The sequence below is a fragment of the Carassius gibelio genome, chromosome A22, assembly GCF_023724105.1.
Source record: "Carassius gibelio isolate Cgi1373 ecotype wild population from Czech Republic chromosome A22, carGib1.2-hapl.c, whole genome shotgun sequence".
NCBI lineage: Eukaryota > Metazoa > Chordata > Actinopteri > Cypriniformes > Cyprinidae > Carassius > Carassius gibelio.
Genome location: NC_068392.1, coordinates 157,723 through 174,612, shown reverse-complemented (window position 1 = coordinate 174,612; position 16,890 = coordinate 157,723). Strand labels below are relative to the sequence as shown.

At 40.3% G+C, this 16,890-nt stretch overlaps 1 protein-coding gene and 1 long non-coding RNA gene across 6 annotated transcripts in view; one reads left to right on the top strand and one right to left on the bottom strand.

Moving 5' to 3' along the window:
- The window catches only part of LOC127942579 (uncharacterized), a 28,723-nt gene extending 26,103 nt beyond the window's left edge, over positions 1 to 2,620 (top strand). The window contains exon 5 of the long non-coding RNA XR_008149347.1: positions 2,038 to 2,620. This is a non-coding gene — a long non-coding RNA (uncharacterized LOC127942579). The remainder of the gene's footprint in view (positions 1 to 2,037) is intronic.
- Positions 1 to 16,890, bottom strand: part of LOC127942563 (myosin heavy chain, fast skeletal muscle-like) — a 139,966-nt gene that overhangs the window by 39,948 nt on the left and 83,128 nt on the right. The window lies entirely within an intron of this gene.

Here is a 16,890-nt window from a genome sequence, read left to right as displayed (position 1 = left end):
GAAAGAAAAAAAAAAAAAAAGAAAGAAAAAAAAAAAAAAAAAGAAGAAAAAAAAAAAGAAAAGGAAAAAGAGAAAAAGAAGAAAAAAAAAAAGAGAAAAAGAAGAAAAAAAAAAAAAAAGAAAAAAAAAGAAGAGAAAAAGAGGGAAAAGGAAAAAAAAGAGAAAGGAAAAGAAAAAAAAAGAAGGGGAGAAGAAAAAGGAAAAAAAAAGGAAAAAAAGAAAGAAAAAAAGAAAAAAGAAGAAAAAGAAAAAAGAAGGAAAAAAAAAAAGAGAAAAAAAGGAAAAATTCCATGTGACAGTATTAAATCTAGAGTATGATTTCGACAATGAGTAGGTCCTGAAACGTGTTGTCTAACACCAATAGAGTTCAGAATGTCTATAAATGCTGATCCCAATACATCTTTTTCATTATCGACATGGATATTAAAATCACGCGGCTCGTGTTTATAACAATAATCTTGGGGGGTGGACTCATTTAAAATAATGTAATCATCAGGTTTTAGCCAGGTTTCTGTCAAGCAGAGCACATCTATATTATGATCAGTTATCATATTATTTACAAAAAGTGTTTTCGTAGAAATGGATCTGATATTCAATAAGCCAATCTTTATCATTTGTTTATCCATATTGCATTTGTTTTTTATTTGTTGAACCTCAATTAAATTGTTAACCTTAACTTGGTTTGGACGTTTTTTGTATTTTCTAGTTCGTGGAACAGACACCGTCTCTATAGTGTGATATCTAGGTGAAAGAGTCTCTATGTGTTGAGAATTAACTGACCTCTGTGACTGGAGGCAGCTAGCAGACGGTCGGTTTAGCCAGTCTGTCTGCTTCCTGACCTGGGCCCCAGTTAGTCAAGTATAAACACTAAGACTATTTGCCATATTTCTAGACAGAAGAGTGGCGCCACCCCAGGAGGGATGAAGACCATCTCTTTTAAATAGGTCAGGTCTGCCCCAAAAGCTCGTCCAATTGTCTATATAACCTATGTTATTCTGTGGGCACCACTTAGACATCCAGCCATTGAGTGATGACAATCTGCTATGCATCTCGTCACCACGGTAAGCAGGGAGGGGACCAGAGCATATTACAGTGTCTGACATCGTGCTTGCAAGTTCACACACCTCTTTAAAGTTATTTTTAGTGATCTCCGACTGGCGAAGTCGAACATCATTAGCGCCGGCATGAATAACAATCTTACTGTATTTACGTTTAGCATTAGCCAGCACTTTTAAATTTGCCAAGATGTCAGGCGCTCTGGCTCCCGGTAAACATTTGACTATGGTGGCTGGTGTCTCTATATTCACGTTACGTACAATAGAATCGCCAATAACTAGAGCACTTTCATCAGGTTTCTCAGTGGGTGCATCACTGAGTGGGGAGAACCTGTTTAATGTTTTGATCGGAACAGAAGAGCGGTGTTTTGACCCACGACTACGCTGCCTCACCGTCACCCAGTTGCCCTGCTGCAGGGGCTCTGCTGGAACCGGACAATGTACAGGAATCCCTGAGCTAGACGCATCCAAAGCCATATCTAGAGCCCTAACATTCTTACTGTCCTCAATTAAAGTTTGAATGCGTGTCTCTAATTCTGAAATCTTCTCTGTCAGCCTAACTGTTTCCCTGCATTTATCACATGTGAATCCCTCATCAGCGACAGAGATAGATAAACTGTACATGTGGCAAGAGGTGCAAATAACAATTGTAGGAGAAGCCATTACTCACCGTGCTTGATGAAATATTCTTACTGCGGTTGTTTGATGAACTTGTGGAAAACTGCAGCGTGAGAGAGGAGAGGAGAGGAGAAAAGAAAACGCTAATGACAAGCTAACGAGTGCTAACGCTTTGCAGGTGTGCTGCAGTCACGGAAGAGTGAACGATCAAAGTTAATCTGATAAGATTGATCGGTAATATCAGAAATATGGTGTGAATTAAGTTATATTTTACAATTAAAAAAACAAACAGACAGTGTACTTTCTACATTATTAGAAGAATGGCATCTACGCTAATATTTGTCTGTTTCTTTCTTGTTCCGAGGTCACCGTGGCCACCAGATCCAGTCTGTATCCAGATCAGAGGGTCACTGCAGTCACCCGGATCCAGTACGTATCCAGACCAGATGGTGGATCAGCACCTAGAAAGGACCTCTACTGCCCTGAAAGACAGCGGAGACCAGGACAACTAGAGCCCCAGATACAGATCACCTGTAAATACCTTGTCTCAGAGGACCACCAGGACAAGACCACATTCCAGACTGGAATTGAACTACTGGTTTTGTCTGGTCAGAGGAGAATTGGCCCCCCAACTGAGCCTGGTTTCTCCCAAGGTTTTTTTCTCCATTCTGTCAACGATGGAGTTTCGGTTCCTTGCCGCTGTCGCCTCTGGCTTGCTTAGTTGGGGTCACTTCATCTACAGCGATATCATTGACTTGATTGCAAATAAATGCACAGACACTATTTAAACTGAACAGAGATGACATAACTGAATTCAATGATGAACTGCCTTTAACTATAATTTTGCATTATTGAGACACTGTTTTCCTAATGAATGTTGTTCAGTGCTTTGATGCAGTGTATTTTGTTTAAAGCGCTATATAAATAAAGGTGATTGATTGATTGAACTGATTGGATTTTTTTTTTTCAAGCCCTGGCTGTATTATAAAGTAGTGCTTGTACAGTCGGTATGAATTACTTAATAAATGTACTAAATAAATATCATCTTGGAAATGTTTGCATTCATTTGTAAGCTTCATGTATGGTTTTCTATATAGTTGGTAAGTAAAGATAAACATAACCCGTATGGGATGATGATTATTAAATTATTTATCATTTAAAGTGTTTTTCCACATTGTGTGAAAGTTTGTCTTGACTCTGATATACAGACACAGTTCCACAGTCCACTTACCAGTGAGCATGAATTGATAGGCGTTGTTGGAGATGGAGAAGATGTGAGGTGGGTCTTCAATTCTCTTTTTGCTTCTGTATCCAGCATCAAGAACTGCGTCGTACACTGGGAGGCACTTGTAGGGATTGACAGTGATGCAGAACAAGCCAGAGTAGGTCTGAAAAAGAGATAGATAGTTTTACAATGCTGCCGTCCCATACCAGGAAAAAAACGTGATTGACTTAGACATACGTAGATCATCCATGCTGCATAATGCTCTTTGAGGTTATACAGCACACAAGGTTCATTGAGGTGGGTCATCATGGCCATGTATTCACTGTTGTCAAACTTGGGAAGATTCATGTGGTGGATATCATCTTCTTTAACTGTGACAGTCGGTAATGAACATTAACTTGTAATCAAGAAGGATTAGACTTTTTTATACCCATATTTGTACAATATTTTACTAGAGACATAAGCACTGTAACATATGAAATCATTTTTTGTCCATGATACTTATTTGGGGATTTACACAAGCAGGCACACAACATAGCTGAATCACATTCACACAACACCCATGATCACATGATGTCTTGGGAAGTCGCCTGACCAATTAAGTAGTGATAAGTGTTTGCTGGCTGCAAGTCAGATTCCCTTTGTGTTGGTGCTGGACACTGTTGTGCTTTTGGGCTTCTTTTTCATTTAGGTACTATTGGTCATGGTAGAGCAAGTTTAATTACTGCCATTTGAATTTTAATACTTCTTTATTTCATTTTATCAGGGTAATTTCTAGAAGCTTGTGTCTACTCTTCATGGTGGACACCTGTTTTTGCATGGAGTTTTAACATTTGTTGTGATCACCTCATTGTGATCTGAGCTGCTGGGCTGCATTGGTAAATGCCTTAATATGCACATTTTCCATTGAGTGTTTCATATCTGTATTGGAACATGTCTTATAATACGTTCTCTGTCCGTAGCAACAGTATGTTCACCTTTTGTATTCATATGTCAATGAGCTGTGGGACAGTTGAGCACACTGAAAAGTAGGCCTATATTTTCTAGCTATGTTTTGACTATGGTATGCTGTTTAATGAGTCTTGCAACTAATATGATTGTTTTCTTCTGAAAAGGGACCAAGCCAGTCACTACTTTCCTGTAATTAATATGCATTTCTTCATTGTTTTGTTGGTTTGTTTGTTTATTTGATATTGCCTCTGGGCTTACCACCCATGTGCCCCACTTGTAGTAGTATTGTTCATTAACTAGTTGGTGCTATCAATGCTGGTTATTCTCCTCCCTAACTATGTCTTCTACTTAGTCCATCACTGGACAAGGCCGGATCCACACTGATGCTTTGCCCCTTCTTGCCAAGGGACCACACTAGAAGAGACACTGTTTTGGGGTGTACTTTTAACTACAACACGGTGTGAGATTTTGTAGTGGTATCTGAAGATCTTGAGTGTGTAGTGCTTGCTGTGTTGCATGCTTCACTTGGTGTTGGGTTGCTGTCTCCTGTTTCTTTTTTTTCTCTTTTTTTTGTCTCACCAGTGTCCTCCTGAGTAGGGGTTTTGCATTGGCTTATTCGACCTCCCTAGACTGTGGAGAATCCACCAGTTGTTTATATCATGTTTAAGATCCATTTTAATAACTTTTCTATACCTTTTCTACTAAATTGTAATAAATTTGAAATATATTTACATATCTGCCTCGTCAACTGTCCCTTTGTGGAGAAAATATAGAATTAGCTGCATTACATTCAGAGAAGATTTGTGGGTCCTCCTTGCCATCATCAGGGGGAGGTGTAGTCAGACTGTAAAGAAGGTTTACTGCTTCACTGGTTCCACACTTACTTTCCCACTGTGATATTTTTCGGTAGCTTTGCCACGCTCTCTGCTAAGAAGAGTGTACCCTTCAGGAACATCTCCTCTGCATCTGTCACAAAGAATGCTGTTTTGGCATCAAAGGGGGTGTTCTGAGCCTCAATTCTCTCTCTTTCTGGGTTTTGGAGGTAAATGGCCACCGGCCCGAAACACTCCATTTCACCATCTCCCATGATTGCAGTTGACTGGGAAAACATGTTAATAGGGTATTTTATTTTCAGTTCTGAAAATAATGTGTTCCAGTATTATTTTGCATTAACACAATTCTTTAATGAGTGATGCATGTTTACATGTGTATCCAAGCTGTTCACCTTTTTGTTACCAAGGCCAGAAAGGTTTCTGCTAGGTTCTGTTAAATACATGGACTAGATTATTTAAACTAATTTATTTTCTGTTAATATATAATCTCATGTATTCCCATTTTATTTGAACAAAAGTAAACATCCCTATAAATGTCAACCAAAAATAACAATAATTAAAATAAAATAAAATAAATAAATTTGGCACTGCAGAATCTTGACTCAACTTCCCAGTGGTTCGCTGTCCTTGAGGTCTAAGATGTCTCCTTTTATAAAGACTCAAGATGTTGTCCCAGCAGCACAGCTGCAGTGTATTTGGTTATAATGGGTTGGGCTTTAGTGTCTATATATGACTGTGAAACTCTTCTGCTATTTTTATCTTAGGATACAGTTACACGGCCTATAGACTTATTGATAAGAGAAGTCATTGTAATGTGTTTGTAAATATTTTTTTGCATCTTGGTCTTAAATTATAAAATAAATAATTATTTCCTTTGTGAAGGTCATTTAAAGATTAATGTTTTTTTTTTTTTTTTTCTGTGAGAGATGCTCCACTGGGTATTTCCAGAATATAAAGGGATTGCACGTACTGTACAGCCTTTCACTTAAACAAATGTTTTCTAACAAACAGTTTAACAAAGTGTTTTCACCAAGTTAAACCAGAAAGTGTAAACCATGTTCAGCAATCAAAAGCTGGAAAGAGATGGTAAAAAAAGGCTCAATAAACAACAATGCCACTGAAGATTCAACAAAGATATGTTGGTCTTCTGCCCTGATATTTTTGTTTTGTTAAACTGAATATTGTTGGTAATTATTTTCACCATTCCCAAAATGTCCCTTTCTGGACCTACTGTATGAACTGAACCAAGCAAAAATCTTTGAAAACTAAGCTATATAATTTGAGAATTGGAGGATCAGTTAACATTTTGTAACTGTTTTTTTAATGTCTTTTATAGTTTTGTGTACAAGTTACACTGGGTTGTCCATTTTGTCCAGGACACTCACGTAAAAGAGACTTTTAATCTGAAAAATATCTTGGTTAAATATAAGATTAGGAATATCATTCATAGAATGAATTTGATTGCACTTCTCTAAAAGACAGTAAATAATGAATTCAAGAGAAGCATAGTGCAGCTGCTACAATAAATGTTTCCACTCTGTCCACTTAAAATGTTATGTGTTTAACAGAGTGAATATCCTAGACATTTGGCTGAGGGGGAATGGGAATCAGACGCCGCTCCTCAACTAATCCAGCTGGCACTCCACCAATGCAGGCACGGCTGTGGAGGAGCTGTCAGATGGCTCAGGAGTACAGTTTCAAGACATCTGTAAGCTGGCTGCACTTATAAATAGGCCTAAGTCATATTAATGAAGATGGTTTGTGGTGCGAGAAGAAATGCAATCTAAATATACAGCATTAATGTTCTCTGTAATGGTTTATTCATATTTCATAAGAGGCCACAGGAGTATAGTAAAATGCTCAACTTCCTCATGAATATTAAGATACAAGCATTAACCCACCATTGATATTGGAATGTGGTGAACTGCTTAAAAAAGAGCACAGTGTAGATTTGTCTAGGATCAGGCATTCCTTATATGGTATGTTGGGACGGGGTGTTAAAAGTGAAGCCTGTTGTCTGGCTCTGGTTCAGCTGTGGGGGAGCGTCTGCATGTTTCTGGTGTACAGTTGCAGCGCTTTCGCAGCTCAAGCACTTTTATTAATAAGCCATATCAAAGAAGGCACAGGTACTTTTTTCACCACGTGTGCCTGTTGACAGAACTGGCCTCTTGAACCAAATCAAGTATGAACGGATGGATCTGACATGGTTCCCTGACGAAAATGTTCCCTGACGAAAACAAATCTGATGGGTTTGTCTGAAATGTTTGGTTTGACCAAAGTTCATCCCCTGTTAGTTTGTTGCCTGTCTTTTTCATTCTTTTTTTCTCTTCACAGAAAATCAACATATTCCTTTCAGACTGCACTTTTACAAGACAAAAGAGTGGTGTAGGTCTCTGAGTACCACAAAAGAGTCACAAAAGGTGAATGCAATATGAGTGGTTAAATTAAGATGTGTTCAATTATAGCAGCAACAGAGAGCAACATTTCTTCCGATTCCTTCAAGACCCTGGGTCTTCTATCAGCAGAAGTGAGACTCTTCATAGAATAACAGAGGGTTTACTCAAGAGATCCAAAGGATAGCAGACCATATAAGCTCTGGAAAATGTGTCACCCTTTGAGATCTTCAGTGTTTCTTTGAGGAGTTCTAGTGTGATTTCCCATCCATCCTAGTGAGTCTTTACAGTCTCATCCATCCAAACACTGAACGGGATGAATGTTTTGCACGTACTTCTGAAAGTACCTCAGAGCAGAGCAGTTTTTGAAGTCTGATGCAAACGTGCCAATTATAGTAGGTCATTCTGGTAGAACTGCCTTCTCACCACTAGAGGTCAGAAATGCAAATTTTCATTTCTAAATTTGAATCAAAACTCATAATTACGATTCAACAATAATGTTAAAATTGTGGCTCTGAATAAACAATACTTTATAAATTATACTTTCAGAAAACGTTATAAGCTGCAGATATAAGATATTTATCAAATACATAATAATAGGTAAGATACAATTATAAAAAATATTAATTTGTTGTTAATTTTATGCATAAATTAGCATGCAAATTAACTTTGTACAGGTCACATCAATACAGCAGCATTGATATACATGCAGCAGCCCCGGATGATTCACAGTGTGATTTCATGAAATGCTGAAAACAAAAACAATAATGTTGAATGTAAAACTATAACAAATAAATAAATAAATACATTGACAAAGAAACTCATATTTAATTTTTTTAGCATAATAGTAGTAGTAGCCCTTTATTGTCACTAGTCAAAAGTACCAGTGATAATGATTCTGCTGTAGTAATGGTGGTGACTGACCATCTGGATGGTTGGACAAGTCAAGTCACCTTTAGTTATATAGCGCTTTAAACAAAATACATTGCTTCAAAGTAACAGAACAACATTCATTAGGAAAACAGTGTGTCAATAATGCAAAATGATAGTTAAAGGCAGTTCATCATTGAATTCAGGGATGTCATCTCTGTTCAGTTAAATAGTGTCTGTTTTTATTTGCAATCAAGTCAATGATATCGCTGTAGATGAAGTGACCCCAACTAAGCAAGCCAGAGGCGACAGCGGCAAGGAACCGAAACTCCATCAGTGACAGAATGGAGAAAAAAACCTTTGGAGAAACCAGGCTCAGTTGGGGGCCAGTCAAGATCAAAGCCTTTACAAGTGATGTTCTAGCATATGGTGAGAGTTACTTGTTATTTCTCAAGGACAATGGAGAACATGCTCTGAACTTAAAACACACTTTTCCTTGCTCTGTACAAATCTGACAGTGTAATCTGGCATGTTTCACTATTTTTAATTTCCACACAGGACTTTAAACACCTGTGAAATAGCAACAGTTGATATCTTGATCTGTCATCAGTCCCTAATTCAGGATGATGGAAAAACTTAATTCTGTGCAATAAATGTACAACTGCTTGCAATTCTGAAACCACTAGTCAGTGTCACTCATCGATTAGTTGATGATCCTTATCGAGTAATATTAGTCAGATGACTCATGTATTCGGAGTATAAGTAATAATAATGATACTAACATGGCTACAACTGTCAGTCTGCTAAAGCAAAACATAATGAAGAAATTCTTGAGTAGATTTTTGATTTGGAGGACAGAATAAGCAATAAGGATCTACGCACGTTACAAAAAACTCATTTGAACGTCAATTGGTAAAGCAAATAAAGAAGGCATCCTAAATTATTTAGACATTAAAGTTTATGTGACAATTTTATGTACCCCTAAGCATCTAGGGATCAGTTGGGGAACTAACAGAATCTTAATGTCACATGTGAAGTCTGTTTATAATTTGTTTTTATATATGGGGACGGATTCCGTGTAATTATATTACTTAATTTAATTCATCTTTATTAGTTTGATTCTAGTTCAAGTGAGAGGTGTTTCTAGACCAGTGACCGATCTGCTCTATGAATAGGTGGGAGTTTTTTTTACACACTCTAAATACTTTCAGGACTTTCACAAACAGAACAGCAGGTGTCTCTGTTTACAGGGCAGGTAATAAGTCCCAAAACTGATGATCAAAGTGATCGGTTAATTCTTCTTTAAAACTCAAATCATTATTCTTTGTTCAAATAATTGTCATCCTGGTATCACAGACTCAATACTTATTGAAACACATAGAGCAGTGTGAGTGTCTCTAAATCACATTTCATTCACAAGGGTGTAAAAGGAACTCATGATTATACTCAAATAAAAGTGAAAGAATTAAATTAAATGTACAAGTATCAGGCCAAAACATACTTGTTTAAAATAAAAAAAATAAAAAGTTACATCTTTAAATTGTACTCCAAGAAGTGGAATTACCCTTACAAAAAAATAAAATAAAATAAAATCGGATTCCCCTTATCTGTGGTTTATGCTGGTATAATCTTCTGGAATGTATCTGTGGTCATTTTCCTGTTTGTTTTATTGTTTATTATGATAAAATAAAACATCAAGATATAAAAAAGAATTAGTGCTACAAGCAGCACTTAATGAGAAACTCCATCCTTAACACTTTGCATTTAGCAAGGCAAAATGAAAAAAAAAAAAAAAAACTTTTGGTTTGAAGATCAGGGTAAATTTAACATAGTTCTGTCTTCTGGAAAACATATAAGTATTTTCTGAATCAGGCAAAATAAGAAAAGTGTACATCTTCATTCTGTTAAAAAAGCTATTACACCTATGAAATGAAACCTTAACAGGAATACGTGTGTGTGTGTGTGTGTTTGTTTACCTGAGCGGTGACTCCTTCTTTTGAATTGAGTCAGACTGAAAAATTAATCAATGTCTTAATTCAGGTTATAAGCAGATTTTTATCAATGTGAAATGTACAAACACACTTACAATTACAGCCAGCTGGACAAAACACTTAAAAAAGTGACCAAAATTAAGAGATGGGGCATATAAAGAAAGAAATAAGTACAAACAGGCTGAGGCTCCTCACTCCAAACTAACATTACAAGAAAAGAAGAGAAGGATGCGATGTGACCATGGAGAAGACTGTGGCTGGCAGAGAGAGAGAGAGAGAGAGAGAGAGTGAGAGGGTCAGTCTCTTTACACTTTATAGCCTCGTTTCCCCAGGTCAACCAATCAGAAACTAGAAAAGACAAAAAGAAAAAAGCACTAATATATATTTAAGGATTCTGGGCGGGGTGAGACATGCAAAAAATCTAGTTTTGAATGCTTTTGTGACCCTGAGTGACACACGATGAGCTCTAGTGTCCCTTCTGCCCTCTAAGATGATCACACACACACACACACACACACACACACACACACACACACACACACACACACTAAGTTAGACTTCTCCACCAAACATAACTGACAAGACTATATAGTTGTCTCAGGATATTTTCAGTGATGCATAGATGTTTTAACATTTAAAGTCAGCTTTCTTGAAAGATTAATAAAAATGCAGATTCCTGCTGATTCCTGTTTTCTGATTCCTGTCACTTCATTGTTCCATTGCTAGTAATAGGTTGCTTATGTTAATGTGCTAATGCTAACTCTACACTATTAATATGTAATACATGATTATTGAAGATTGTATGGTAACCCTAACCCTATCCCTAACCCTAACCCTATCTCTCTAACCCTAGGGTTAGAGTCAGGGTAGAGTTAGAGTTAGGGTTAGGTTAGAGTTAGGATTAGAAAAAATCCAAGAGCTGAAGCACAGTCCAGCTCTGGTAATGCGCAGTCCTTCAATACTCCTTCTGGCCGCTCTCCCGACTCAGCCGAGGCCTGCCCCCACGGCCTAGGCCCATCGCTGCACCACCAATATATTTGGTCTTTTTATCGTTGAACCACAGATAGTGAGATTTCTAAACGTATGAATGAGTATTGTTTTTTAATAATATTAGTGCTATTTATTAAGGTTTTTATATTATTTATTAATACTTATGAGTAATACTTCTCCATGTAATTTATTAGGGGTAGAACGGGTAGGGTTAGGATGGGTGGGGTCAAATGATACGTCGGGGGGTGGAAAGGGTAGGTTTCGGGACGGTGGGGTTGTTCTCCATGTAATTTATTAGGGGTTAGGGTTAGGGTTAGAGTTAGAGTTAGAGTAGGGTTAGGGTTAGGGTTAGGTTAGGGTTAGAGTTAGGGTTAGGTTTGGAAAAATACAACAGCTCCCCCCAACCTAGCCCTCGTCTAGGCCGGTTTGGGATAGGGAGACTGAGGGAAAGGTGCACGGGCCCACGCTTGTCAGACTATACCATATCGCGTGAGATCATCTCCGGTCTAGGAGCTGCGCTTGTCTAAGCATTGGGCCTAAAAAAGTGAAAATTATGTTTTTAAACGCTGGGTCTGCGATGGTTAAATTTAGGCTCTGAATTTTTTCACCCTTAAGTTTCACAGTGCTCGAGTTGAACCAGCTGGGTTCATAATTGCTGAGGTTATGGCGGTTAGCTTGAGAGTGCAGTTTGTTCCAGCACTCAATCTAGATCTAAGTAGATATGAGAACACAAAGTTCTTGACTGAACTTGTTCCAGATCGGCGAACCAGACCACAACTCGAAGGTCGCAGACTGATAATCCCGACCCAGCATCGTGTTCTGCCAAAAAGTATTGTTTCAGCCAGACTGCCATGTTATCAAAGACGGTTAATGTCATAGTTAAATTATAATCATTGGGTCTGTGATGGTTAGGGTTAGGGTTAGGGTTAGGTTAGAGTTAGGGTTAGAGTTAGGGTTAGGGTTAGAGTTAGGGTTAGGGTTAGAGAGGGTTAGGTTAGAGTTAGTTAGGGTTAGAGTTAGGGTTAGGGTTAGGTTAGGAGTTAGGGTTAGGGTTAGGGTTAGGTTAGGGTTAGGTTAGGGTTAGAGTTAGGGTTAGGGTTAGGGTTAGGGTTAGGGTTAGGGTTAGGGTTAGGTATATAGGGTAAAATGCGAAATTGCACCCCCCTATAGGGTGGGGTGCACTTCGTTTCTATAGGTCCTAGAGGGCTGAAATTCGGTATATATACTATTTAGAGGGCGCCCGATCGTTTGCACTTAGTTTGGTAGCTCTAGCGCCACCAGGTGCTGAGATGTGGTATTGCACCCCCAGTTGTTTTGCACCTAGAGGTCTGAAATTTGGTGTGTATACTAATTAGAGGACGCCCAGTCGATTGCACTTGGTTTCATCGCTCTAGCTCCTCCAGGGGCCGAGATATGGTACTGCACCCTTACTTGAGTTTCGCAGTGCTAGGGTTGAGTTTCGCTGTTCTAGGGTTAGGGTTGAGTTTCGCAGTTCCAGGGTTAGGGTTGAGTTTCGCTGTGCTAGGGTTAGGGTTGATTTTCGCAGTTCCAGCCCTAGGGTTGAGTTTCGCAGTTCCAGCCCTAGGGTTGAGTTTCGCAGTTCCAGCCCTAGGGTTGAGTTTCGCAGTTCCAGCCCTAGGGTTGAGTTTCTCTATACAGGTGTGTTTTTTTTTTTTTTTTTTTTTTTTTTTTTTTGGAGGGGGCGGGGCGGGGGTGGCTTAATTAGATGGGTTGGACTAAGTGTTTTTGGGTGGGTTGGACTTAGTGTTTTTTGGTGGGTTGGACTTAGTGTTTTTGGGTTGGGGTGGGTTGGACTTAGTGTTTTTTGGTGGGTTGGACTTAGTGGGGTGGGTTGGACTTAGTGTTTTTTGGTGGGTTGGACTTAGTGTTTTTGGGTTGGGTTGGGTTGGACTTAGTGTTTTTTGGTGGGTTGGACTTAGTGTTTTTTGGTGGGTTGGACTTAGTGGGGTGGGTTGGACTTAGTGTTTTTTGGTGGGTTGGACTTAGTGTTTTTGGGTTGGGTTGGGTTGGACTTAGTGTTTTTTGGTGGGTTGGACTTAGTGTTTTTTGGTGGGTTGGACTTAGTGTTTTTGGGTTGGGGTGGGTTGGACTTAGTGTTTTTTGGTGGGTTGGACTTAGTGTTTTTTGGTGGGTTGGACTTAGTGTTTTTGGGTTGGGGTGGGTTGGACTTAGTGTTTTTTGGTGGGTTGGACTTAGTGTTTTTTGGTGGGTTGGACTTAGTGTTTTTGGGTGGGTTGGACTTAGTGTTTTAGGGTTAGGGTTAGGGTTAGGGTTAGGGTTAGAGTTAGGGTTAGAGTTAGGGTTAGAGTTAGGTATATAGGGTAAAATGCGAAATTGCACCCCCCTATAGGGTGGGGTGCACTTCGTTTCTATAGGTCCTAGAGGGCTGAAATTCGGTATATATACTATTTAGAGGGCGCCCGATCGTTTGCACTTAGTTTGGTAGCTCTAGCGCCACCAGGTGCTGAGATGTGGTATTGCACCCCCAGTTGTTTTGCACCTAGAGGTCTGAAATTTGGTGTGTATACTAATTAGAGGACGCCCAGTCGATTGCACTTGGTTTCATCGCTCTAGCTCCTCCAGGGGCCGAGATATGGTACTGCACCCTTACTTGAGTTTCGCAGTGCTAGGGTTGAGTTTCGCTGTTCTAGGGTTAGGGTTGAGTTTCGCAGTTCCAGGGTTAGGGTTGAGTTTCGCTGTGCTAGGGTTAGGGTTGATTTTCGCAGTTCCAGCCCTAGGGTTGAGTTTCGCAGTTCCAGCCCTAGGGTTGAGTTTCGCAGTTCCAGCCCTAGGGTTGAGTTTCGCAGTTCCAGCCCTAGGGTTGAGTTTCTCTATACAGGTGTGTTTTTTTTTTTTTTTTTTTTTTTTTTTTTTTGGAGGGGGCGGGGCGGGGGTGGCTTAATTAGATGGGTTGGACTAAGTGTTTTTGGGTGGGTTGGACTTAGTGTTTTTTGGTGGGTTGGACTTAGTGTTTTTGGGTTGGGGTGGGTTGGACTTAGTGTTTTTTGGTGGGTTGGACTTAGTGGGGTGGGTTGGACTTAGTGTTTTTTGGTGGGTTGGACTTAGTGTTTTTGGGTTGGGTTGGGTTGGACTTAGTGTTTTTTGGTGGGTTGGACTTAGTGTTTTTTGGTGGGTTGGACTTAGTGGGGTGGGTTGGACTTAGTGTTTTTTGGTGGGTTGGACTTAGTGTTTTTGGGTTGGGTTGGGTTGGACTTAGTGTTTTTTGGTGGGTTGGACTTAGTGTTTTTTGGTGGGTTGGACTTAGTGTTTTTGGGTTGGGGTGGGTTGGACTTAGTGTTTTTTGGTGGGTTGGACTTAGTGTTTTTTGGTGGGTTGGACTTAGTGTTTTTGGGTTGGGGTGGGTTGGACTTAGTGTTTTTTGGTGGGTTGGACTTAGTGTTTTTTGGTGGGTTGGACTTAGTGTTTTTGGGTGGGTTGGACTTAGTGTTTTAGGGTTAGGGTTAGGGTTAGGGTTAGGGTTAGAGTTAGGGTTAGAGTTAGGGTTAGAGTTAGGTATATAGGGTAAAATGCGAAATTGCACCCCCCTATAGGGTGGGGTGCACTTCGTTTCTATAGGTCCTAGAGGGCTGAAATTCGGTATATATACTATTTAGAGGGCGCCCGATCGTTTGCACTTAGTTTGGTAGCTCTAGCGCCACCAGGTGCTGAGATGTGGTATTGCACCCCCAGTTGTTTTGCACCTAGAGGTCTGAAATTTGGTGTGTATACTAATTAGAGGACGCCCAGTCGATTGCACTTGGTTTCATCGCTCTAGCTCCTCCAGGGGCCGAGATATGGTACTGCACCCTTACTTGAGTTTCGCAGTGCTAGGGTTGAGTTTCGCTGTTCTAGGGTTAGGGTTGAGTTTCGCAGTTCCAGGGTTAGGGTTGAGTTTCGCTGTGCTAGGGTTAGGGTTGATTTTCGCAGTTCCAGCCCTAGGGTTGAGTTTCGCAGTTCCAGCCCTAGGGTTGAGTTTCGCAGTTCCAGCCCTAGGGTTGAGTTTCGCAGTTCCAGCCCTAGGGTTGAGTTTCTCTATACAGGTGTGTTTTTTTTTTTTTTTTTTTTTTTTTTTTTTTGGAGGGGGCGGGGCGGGGGTGGCTTAATTAGATGGGTTGGACTAAGTGTTTTTGGGTGGGTTGGACTTAGTGTTTTTTGGTGGGTTGGACTTAGTGTTTTTGGGTTGGGGTGGGTTGGACTTAGTGTTTTTTGGTGGGTTGGACTTAGTGGGGTGGGTTGGACTTAGTGTTTTTTGGTGGGTTGGACTTAGTGTTTTTGGGTTGGGTTGGGTTGGACTTAGTGTTTTTTGGTGGGTTGGACTTAGTGTTTTTTGGTGGGTTGGACTTAGTGGGGTGGGTTGGACTTAGTGTTTTTTGGTGGGTTGGACTTAGTGTTTTTGGGTTGGGTTGGGTTGGACTTAGTGTTTTTTGGTGGGTTGGACTTAGTGTTTTTTGGTGGGTTGGACTTAGTGTTTTTGGGTTGGGGTGGGTTGGACTTAGTGTTTTTTGGTGGGTTGGACTTAGTGTTTTTTGGTGGGTTGGACTTAGTGTTTTTGGGTTGGGGTGGGTTGGACTTAGTGTTTTTTGGTGGGTTGGACTTAGTGTTTTTTGGTGGGTTGGACTTAGTGTTTTTGGGTGGGTTGGACTTAGTGTTTTAGGGTTAGGGTTAGGGTTAGGGTTAGGGTTAGAGTTAGGGTTAGAGTTAGGGTTAGAGTTAGGTATATAGGGTAAAATGCGAAATTGCACCCCCCTATAGGGTGGGGTGCACTTCGTTTCTATAGGTCCTAGAGGGCTGAAATTCGGTATATATACTATTTAGAGGGCGCCCGATCGTTTGCACTTAGTTTGGTAGCTCTAGCGCCACCAGGTGCTGAGATGTGGTATTGCACCCCCAGTTGTTTTGCACCTAGAGGTCTGAAATTTGGTGTGTATACTAATTAGAGGACGCCCAGTCGATTGCACTTGGTTTCATCGCTCTAGCTCCTCCAGGGGCCGAGATATGGTACTGCACCCTTACTTGAGTTTCGCAGTGCTAGGGTTGAGTTTCGCTGTTCTAGGGTTAGGGTTGAGTTTCGCAGTTCCAGGGTTAGGGTTGAGTTTCGCTGTGCTAGGGTTAGGGTTGATTTTCGCAGTTCCAGCCCTAGGGTTGAGTTTCGCAGTTCCAGCCCTAGGGTTGAGTTTCGCAGTTCCAGCCCTAGGGTTGAGTTTCGCAGTTCCAGCCCTAGGGTTGAGTTTCTCTATACAGGTGTGTTTTTTTTTTTTTTTTTTTTTTTTTTTTTTGGAGGGGGCGGGGCGGGGGTGGCTTAATTAGATGGGTTGGACTAAGTGTTTTTGGGTGGGTTGGACTTAGTGTTTTTTGGTGGGTTGGACTTAGTGTTTTTGGGTTGGGGTGGGTTGGACTTAGTGTTTTTTGGTGGGTTGGACTTAGTGGGGTGGGTTGGACTTAGTGTTTTTTGGTGGGTTGGACTTAGTGTTTTTGGGTTGGGTTGGGTTGGACTTAGTGTTTTTTGGTGGGTTGGACTTAGTGTTTTTTGGTGGGTTGGACTTAGTGGGGTGGGTTGGACTTAGTGTTTTTTGGTGGGTTGGACTTAGTGTTTTTGGGTTGGGTTGGGTTGGACTTAGTGTTTTTTGGTGGGTTGGACTTAGTGTTTTTTGGTGGGTTGGACTTAGTGTTTTTGGGTTGGGGTGGGTTGGACTTAGTGTTTTTTGGTGGGTTGGACTTAGTGTTTTTTGGTGGGTTGGACTTAGTGTTTTTGGGTTGGGGTGGGTTGGACTTAGTGTTTTTTGGTGGGTTGGACTTAGTGTTTTTTGGTGGGTTGGACTTAGTGTTTTTGGGTGGGTTGGACTTAGTGTTTTAGGGTTAGGGTTAGGGTTAGGGTTAGGGTTAGAGTTAGGGTTAGAGTTAGGGTTAGAGTTAGGTATATAGGGTAAAATGCGAAATTGCACC